The sequence below is a fragment of the Octopus sinensis genome, linkage group LG22, assembly GCF_006345805.1.
Source record: "Octopus sinensis linkage group LG22, ASM634580v1, whole genome shotgun sequence".
NCBI classification, from domain to species: domain Eukaryota; kingdom Metazoa; phylum Mollusca; class Cephalopoda; order Octopoda; family Octopodidae; genus Octopus; species Octopus sinensis.
The window spans coordinates 29913194-29923193 of NC_043018.1; positions in this window are offsets into that span (position 1 = coordinate 29913194).

Here is a 10000-nt window from a genome sequence, read left to right on the forward strand (position 1 = left end):
CTATTTGTAGATATATATATATATATATATATATATATATATATATAATATATATATATATTATATTGAGGGTACTACTATTGTAGATATATATATATATATATATATATATATATTATATATATATATATATATAAAGGCAAATAAGAAAATAGAGAGGATAAACAATCGACAATCATCAGCTTGTAGACATTCAACGCTATTTATTAATTGATTACAATCATATGTATAAGTGATCCAAATAAACGAATGAAATTAGCAAAGAAACAAGTAAATAAATAGATAAATAAAATAAAGGAATAGAATAGAGAATAGATGAGTGAGAATAGATTAATAAGAATATTTTATTTTATTTATCTATTTATTTACTTGTTTACTTATTTACCATATAAATTCTGGCCAAATGTCTGTTTTACCCCCACCCATACCTTGTATTCAATTGCGATATTGCCCAGCAATAGTAAGCACTTGGATATAAATACGTAGGTATACATACAGTAGTATATTGGATATTTATTATCCCTTAGATGGTTGCTTAACCTCTAACTCATACAGATATATATATATATATGTATATATATATATAATATATATATATATATATATATATATATATATATATATAGTAAACTGTAAAACAAACTGGGAGGAAAGAGACGGAACGAAGTGAGAATTCGAAGAATCGAAAATTCAAACGAACCCGACGCGAAACGCTGTCAGACAATAGTGTAATAAATAAAATATATGCATACATACAAACATATATGTACGTACCGACATCTACATGTATATATACATGCATTTATAAATATATATACGTACAGGACACCACAAGAAGATGTAAAAATCAACAGAAACGAAAACGGAACAGCCGTTTTGTTACAACAGAAGGACAGAGACGTGGAACAAGACGAAACGAAAACGGGAAAAACAATTATGTACGGCAGAAAAACGAAGTACAGGACATGCTGCACAAGGAAAAATCCCCTTCATCAGCTGTCGCTAGCAGACATAGCGTGTTTCGAAGGCAAGACGGAACACGTCTGATCATGTAAGCCTTCCTACGAGAGAATTAAAATAAAATAACCTCGTAGAGGGGTAAAACGAGCAAGAAAAAATGTAACACAAAAAGGGACGTAACGAAGAACTGCACAAAAAAAAGAAAAAAATAATAATACAAAATTAAAGATACATGTACAAGAAAATACAAAACGAGAATTAAATTACAATACGAGAAATCAAAATAAACAAGAGAACAAACGAAAAAGACGAACGAAGGCCTTTGTTCTGGCGGGAACGAGAATGTAACTGGCGAGCGCTGGGAAACATGATCTTAGGGCCTGAATGCAATAGGTATATCCCGAATACACTTCATTGGATTTCATAATGAATATTGAATGGAGAATTAAGTACTTTCAAAATTCGATTATTATAGTATAATTCTAATTAAATTCACATTAGAAACACGTATCGGATTGGAATCTAATGTGAATTTCGTAGGAATTATAGTGTAAATATCAAGGTTCGAAAATGTATAATTTTCCATTTTTTTTTATGGCAGGAGTGGCTGTGTGGTAAGTAGCTTGTCTAACACACATGCGCAGTTAGTCAGTTGCTTCCTGTTCAGCGAGAGTGGACGCGAGTCAATCAGCTCCGTCCAATTAAAGAAAAAAGACCAAAAACGGAAAGTTGTCGAGGTAAGTGATTTTGTTTATTGTGAGTTGGGCATAATTTATTGCGTGCCAATTATTATTTCAGTAAGTTGTGTCCAACTCTGAGACAATTTCGCATGTTCCCGGCGGCTGCCGTTTTTGTGTTCATTGAAAAAAAAAAGAAAAAACAGTGGAGGGGCGTATACTCAGAATTCAATACAGTTACTGTTAAAATTACCGTTGGCGGTAGCCAGTGCTGTGTTTGGGTTTGTTGAATTTATTCCCTTGTCAGAGTACTTCGCAAGAAAAGTATAAAAATAAGCCACTATTGGATTACCTTTCGGACCCATTTTTGTGGAGGTTGTGTTGCAGTTGCGGCGTTCCAGGTTCAACCCAGGCCGGGAGTACCGCAAGGCCAGAATATTTTTGCTGTGTTTTTTCTGTTTATTAACTTTCTTTTGAACTTCATTTAACCCCCCACTTTTTTTTTTCTTTATTACGACTTTCCGTTAATTTCTTCCCTTCTGTTGTGCTTTCTTCTTTTTGTTTTTTCAAAAATCTATCAAATTTTATTTGGACTTTTGAACTTTTTTCTTCCTGCTTTTGAGTTTAATTTGAATATATTTTTTTAAAAAATGGCAATGAAAAATAACAAAATTTTGGAGTGGGAAATCATACCACCTAAAAAGTGGTTAAAAGACCGTGAAGATAGGACGGTGGTGTTGAGAACCTACTCCAAGTCACTTGACACCATCGCCCTATTCGAAAAGACGGCAATTGAAAAGGAGTTGGAAGAGTATTTGCCAACAATTAAATTCATTTCCAGGGGTGTCAAATATGCAACGGTGTGGTTGCTATTTGACACCCCTGAAGAGGCTTGCAAATTTGCTAGCAACCCTTGGAGGGTAAGGAAATCTTATTCCTGCCCACGTACAAAAAAAAGAAATTGATGAAAGCTTGGATTTGCGGACTGCCACCCGACATAGAACCCGAGTGGATAGAGGAGACTATCCGCCGGGGTCTGGGTGACAGCGAAACTAAGCTCCTCAATGTAAAAGTTCTTCCTGCGGCTGCTTGGGTTGGGTCAAAAGCAATTTTGACCCTGTGGACCCAATCAGCCAATCTGGTTCTTCCAGATTTTTTGAAAATGGCCGGGTGCAGGTACCCGGTGATGCTTGAGGGTCGCCCCCCTAAGTGTCATCGGTGCTTGGAGTTCGGCCACATAAAGAAGAACTGTCCTCGGGAACAAAATAGAATCCCGGAACAGTTAAGTAAAACCCCTCTAGAAGAGGGAACGATAACGGCTGAGAAAGCAGAGGACTCCTCAAACAGAGGCCGAAAGAGGAAGGTGAGCAACAATGGGTGCTCACCAAAGGATAATGGGATGAGGAGAGGAAGGCGAGCGATCTTCCAGCCACGGAGGAGACGCACCCTCCCTCAGTTGAAAAGGGAAAAAAAGAAAAAAAGAGGAAGAAAAACGGGACATTACCGGCTGTCGTGTAGCACCGGAATGTCGCGGAACCACGTCGGTTGGTTGTTGTGCCACCGACAAGAGAAGGAATACCGTTGGCGGAAACTGTGCCGCCAACGAAAGAACTGAACGTATGGTCCTCTTCTATAGAGGAGGAGAAATTGAAAAAGTGATGGAAGAGCACTACAAGGGAGCACCTTTAGCCTTCACACAGGACCCCGAATGGCCTCCGCAGGTAGCTGTGGAGGCCGTGGCGTTCGACGTGACGCTTGGGCTAAAGGAGCTCAATGAAGATTATAGCTTGGTCCCGGGCGATGCGAACTCGGAACTTGACTACGTTCTGAGGGAGGCGTGGTTGATGGTGGAGGGCGCGGGCACAAGCTATTTCGAGGACGATATGTATTATTAGTAATGGACTTAAGTCCAAAAATTGAAAAATTGTAAGAGGATTAATACCTCGTTTTGTATTAATAATGGACTGCTAAGTCCAAAAATTGGAAAAATTGTAAGAGGTTTAATACCTCGTTTTGTGTTTATCTTTAAAAAGAACAATGTTTTAGAGAAGCGAAAGTCGGCGGGCGCTTTTTGTCTTCTCCCATCCTTATCAGCTTTCTTTCATTATCATTCACCTCAATAATGTCCTCGTCCAGCCCGCAAAGCTAACTTAATCTGTGTACTGCCTTTATGGCAAATGTTTTGAAATAAAGTAGCTTGCTAACCAGCCACATGGTTCCGGGTTCAGTCCCACTGCGTGGCATCTTGGACAAGTGTCCTCTGTTATAGCCCCGGGCCGACCAATGCCTTGTGAGTGGATTTACTAGATGGAAACTGAAAGAAGCCTGTCGTATATATGTATATATATATATATGTGTGTGTGTGTGTGTGTGTGTGTGTGTGTGTGTATGTGTGTGTGTATGTGTTTTGTCTCCCTAGCATTGCTTGACAACCGATGCTGGTGTGTTTATGTCCCCGTCACTTAGCGGTTCGGCAAAAGAGACCGATAGAATAAGTACTGGGCTTACAAAGAATAAGTCCCGGAGTCGATTGGCTCGACTAAAGGCGGTGCTCCAGCGTGGCCGCAGTCAAATGACTGAAACAAGTAAAAGAGTAAAAGAGAGTAAATAAAAGACAAAAGAACGGGAACTGATACAATGAACTTTATTATCTCCCAAATGTTTCTGCTGTAAGATGCTGAGCATTCAGAGATGAATAATTCTACATCACTTTATAACTTTTGTGCAACTTCGAGATTGAAGTGCGCATGCGTGTGTGTGTATGTGTATATCTGCTCTGCGCGTGTATCATAGTATAGGAGTTTTAAAATATTTTAGAATTAACTATGGAACATTATATACTGATTAGAATGGATATATATGGATATATATATATATATATACATATATATATATATAATCTTCTTCTCCTCCTCCTCATCTTTTTCTTCTTCTTCTTCTTCTTCCCTACCAAGTATTCACAACGATCTGGAACACACAGGAGTAAACAAGAGAGAGAAAGAGAGGCAGAAACAAGGAAAATGCCACTTGTATTTGAATACTATGCAAATATTATTTAAAAAAAAAAGCTTTTCTGTTAATTTTTCCAAAATTTAAATGGTTTCCATACTTACAGTTGAAAAAGTCTCAATGACTGAAACCGGTACTGAAATGTTTTTTATAAAATCATTTTAGCATTTTCTATCTTGACTTCTTTCCATATATACACACATACACCCACATATTTATATCTATCTATATATATGTATGTATGTATATATATATATATATATATATATATATATATAATATATATATACATACATACATATATACATACATACATATATACATATATATGATGGATTCTCTCGTCTTGAACGATAAATGAAGGTTCAGTAAAATAAAGCGGTAATCATGATCTATGAACACGAATCTGTTTCTTGAGGCCAGCTGGTGCCTTGCAAGCGTTTTGTGTATCACCTTAGAGCTTCCTTTGAAGTTTCAAAAGGGAAATGCATATATGCGTGCGTTCGTATGTGCCTGTGGGTGTATGTGTGTATGTCCCTGTATGCGTGTGAGTATAGGATGTGTATTATAATGATGATTATTAGTTTTAAGTAAATATTACGAATTAAGATCCACGTGTACGCAAGAAGTTACCGGAATCGAAATTCTTTGGAAATTGTCCTGTTAACACTCTTCAGGAGATTTGTTATTGTCGTAGCCGAGTGGTAGGTGGCCGATGTACTCTACGTTAGTTTTTCATCAGGTTTGGGGTACGGTTTATGTGAATGTGTATCTGGAGCCAAATTTCACATAGACTCCTCCGCAGTGGCTAAAATAACAGAGGCAGACCATAAAACTACATTCATAAGCGATATGACAGAGGTCAGTATCACATGCCCAGATGTAGGAAAAATCGTAGGCAACAGAAACTAGCGGTGTCAGCTTGGAGCCCAATGTGCTCGAGTGCATGGGAGGAATTGAAACTTAACTGAATAACTGCCATCACTAGAAGGAACCACGTGAAACAACAACACGTGGTTTTAATCGGGATTTGAAAATTTCGGTTTTACTCAGTTTCTTTCCCACTGCAATTGCCAACTCACATATGATTGACATATAAGAAGTGATTGCTTCCCTTTGTCAGGGCGTGTAACCCAGCGATTAATGGGTCGCTCTCACAATCTTAGGACCGTCGTTTCGTATCGAGGACAGCATTATGCGTTGGGTTATCGAGCAAACCATTTCCCTTCACATTGTTCCAGACCCGGCAGAATGGAGATCGTTTCAGGTTGGGATGGGGATGTTTCAATCTCGTTCACTCATACACCATGGAAACCCGGTAACAGACCCTGTTAGCCGAAGGACTCGAGACCGAACGTTACGTTACGGCCTTCGTCTAAAATATCGTAAAACGGAAGCTATCAACGTTTGATTTCTAAACCAGAAGAGTATTTCTAAACTACTTTCCCCCCTTGAAGTCAGATATAAAGATTGGAGTAGAATACAATTAAATTAGAGTAATGTTCTTTTTGAAAGATAAGATCAAACCGTACTTATACTAATTCCTGTAATTAAATATATTTCAATTTAAATTACAAATAAGTTGGAGAATAGATAAGCTTCAAATGATAAGTTTCAAACGAAAGATTAGTTTAGGAAATTCGTAGATGTAGTGATCTAGATTACAAATTGGTATTACATTAATGTTTAGGTTGGACAATAACTAGCAACTCATGGTCCACGAGTTCAAACATACTGCAAAGTATTACCTACTGAAAAGGTACGTCTTCGCCAGAGTTATATTAATTCTTCACTCAGTCACTCTTTCAATTATGATCTACCTCTATATACACCCCACTTAAGTTGCTTTCGTTGTTGTTGTTGCTGTAGTTGTTGTTCGGGTTGTAGTTGTTGTTTAACGCCAAGTTAGCTGTGGTTAATTAGATGTGTGAGTAAATTTATACCAGCCGTGATCATCACGTCCATTTTTCCAGACTTTTATCTAAAATTACATTGTGCAATGTAATATTTCTGCGGATGTAATTAAAGGGAGGTTCGAAAGGATGTAGGTGGCTTCTAGGATGCAATTAAAAGGCGGCTATTTACAGTAGTAGTAGTAGTAGTAGTAGTAGTAGTAGTAGTAGTAGAGGTGGTGGTTGTGACGGTGGTGATGGTGGGGTTAGTTGCTAGTATTGATAGGAATAGTAGTAGATAATGCTGAAGAAAAAGGTATTGCTGCTTTCTTTCCCTCCATCCATCTATCTTTCTATCTATTTATCTAACTATAGATAGATAGATAGATAGATAGATAGATAGATAAGTAGGTAGGTAGGTAGATAGATATATAGATAGATAGATACATACATACATACATATATATCTAATGTATATATGATATATATAACAGATGTATATATGTGTGTGTATGTGCGTTTGTGTACTCTGCATATATATATGTGTGTGTATATATACGTATATATATATATATATATATATATATATATATATATACGTATATATTATGCGCATGGGTGTGTCTATGTACGATAGGCTTCAGCAAAGTTTATATATATATATATTTGTATATATATGTATATATATATATTGTATATACACACATACACACGCAGACGCACACATACATACACACACACATTCACAAGTGGTTTTCTAATTATCCACCGTCCATTCCAATTTAGTCCATTAAATACCCAACTTATAACTCGTTTGTCCACAAACACATTCATTTCCAAACCAATGTTCCTCACGTTTTATTATATTCTCAGGCTTAATCTCGACCATTCTCCTCTTAGCACTGGAGGGGGGAGGCGGTTTACTGATTCCAAATTATCTGTAAGCTTAATTCTTAACGTGAACTCATAATTTCCTTGCTTTTATATTAAAATACTTAGCGTATGTTTGCATATTTTTTCTTCTTTATCACTTTTTTCTTTTACTTGTTTTGGTCACTGGACTGCGGCCATGCTGGGGCACCATCTTGATCGGTTTAGTCGAACCAATCGACACCATTGCCTATCTATTTCTTTTTTAAGTCCATTATTTATTCTATCGAACCTTTTGTCGAACCGCAAGCTTACGGGACGTAAATAAACCAAACCAATACCGGCAATCACGTGGTGAGCAAAGCAAAGACACATAATTTTTCTCCCATTTTAATTCTTTAATCGTCAATTACAATTTTCTATCTGTATCTTTACTTACTACCTAAAATATTCTTCTCTCATATTTTTATTCCCTCCCCTCGTACCCCCTCCACCTGTAAACTTACAAATACATTCGCCTACACACACATTCACCCCTTCATTCAATTCTTTATTTTTCTTCTTTTACCAATTTAAGCCTTTTGACCAAGACTTATGTTGTTGTTAAATGCTCGAAATGCGGAGAAGATAGACAGTCGGCAACTGATGAAGAGTCTTTTTGTGTTACTGGTCCTGTTTCCATTTTCTCTCTCGTTGTTGGTGTATTTACTTCATTAAGTTGTTTGCAGTTGGTAACGTCCTGTACCACGTATGCATATATATGTAAATATTATATATATATATATATATATATATATATATATATATATATATATATATATATATATATATATATATATATATATATGTGTGGTGTATGTATGTATGCATATACATATATATTATTAATATTATTATTTATTGCACGCCACGTATCCATTTCCAAGCAAGTTTATTTTAAATCAACGTACAATATTTGTCCCACACGACCAAAAATTTTACCCTTCAATTTCTTTTCTCTTTAATCGCCAATCCCAGTATTGAATTCTGTGATTAAGTTAGAACTAAAATTATTACCTGTTGATGCAGGTAGTTTATCCCGTCCCCATCCGACTTTCAGTTCATGCAATTGAAAAAACCGCATTACTTATGGGATGACCCAATATATATAGATAGATGATAAGCAGCTTTCTGTATTATAGTACAGATGTGACTAATTCGGAGAAACAATACTTTTATTATTCACACATGGTCACTTTCGTAATGCAACACTTTGTAATTTTGGTTCAAATTGAAAGTGTGAAACTATTTTCACTTTCTAATGAAACCTGATCGTTGTAGAGCAGTATTTTTCAAATACCGAAAGCTGGTTGTTGAGATAGCGTAGAAAATGTGTAAATGAAAATAAAGTTTATTTGGTAGCCGAAAGATTACTGAATCATTTGATTCTCGATACGTCAATTTCGGCAACTCAGTTTCCGAATGCATAAGGAAAACACACACACACACACACAAACTCCTTTTTGTATATATAGATAATGGTTTGTAGGTAAGTGACTCTATTCTTTCTCAATGAGCGTTTATCGCTTTGGAAATTTGAATAAACCTTACCTCTTTTCATACATATGTCAATATGGTGCTACGTAGAAAAAACAAAACCAACGAATTTATCTCGCAACGCAATAGTTACAAAGATATGCGATAGGACGGCATTTTGTCAGGCTCTTCTATCTCCATGGTTTATACAGATGATATGCATTTTTCCTTTCTTCGGCCATTTTGGACATTTGAGATGAGCACATTTTTTTATAACATTTAGCCCTGTTTTCATGAAAGCAATTTAAGTGTTTTATCCAGAAATAAATGGATTTTGTCTACTTGAGCTGACTTCCAATTGCCTTTTCCTTTCATCATTTCCATTATATTTTCCGCTCGACTTTCTTTCCATTATTCTGATGAAACCTTATGTTCTATAGCTTTGTTGACTTGCTTTTACGAGTGTTTTTCTTATGTTATTCTCCATATGTTTCACCTCACTAAAACGTGTGGAACAGAGGCCGTATTATAGATACTTCGGTAATAAATAATGGATAAATAATGGATACACCCCTTCGGAACAAAATCTATGTTAAGTAAGTCGTTACTGTTAAAGTGAAAGCGTGTAGCTTATTGGTTAGAATGCTGTACTCTATATGTGTGTATGTGTGTGTGAGAGAGAGAGATGTGTTTGTTTGTGTGTGTGTGTATTTGGGTGTTTTTGTCCCCCACCACCGCTTGTCAATCGGTGTTAGTTTGTTTACGTTCCCGTATCTTAACGATTCGACCAAAAGAGACCTTAAGAAAAATAACAAAAGTGCTATGGTTGATTCATTCAACTAAAAACTCTGCAAGGCGGTATCCCAGCATACATATATATATATGTATATATATATATGTGTGTGTGTGTGTGTGTGTGTGTGTGTGTGTGTGTGTGTGTGTGTGTGTGTGTGTGCGTATGTGTGTGTGTGTGTGTGTGTGTGTGTGTGTGTCTGGGAGATATCTTATGAAAGTAGAATAGTATTTTAACTGCTATTTCTAAATTTCGGTATGTGGTGAAGCAAATTTTGCTGAACC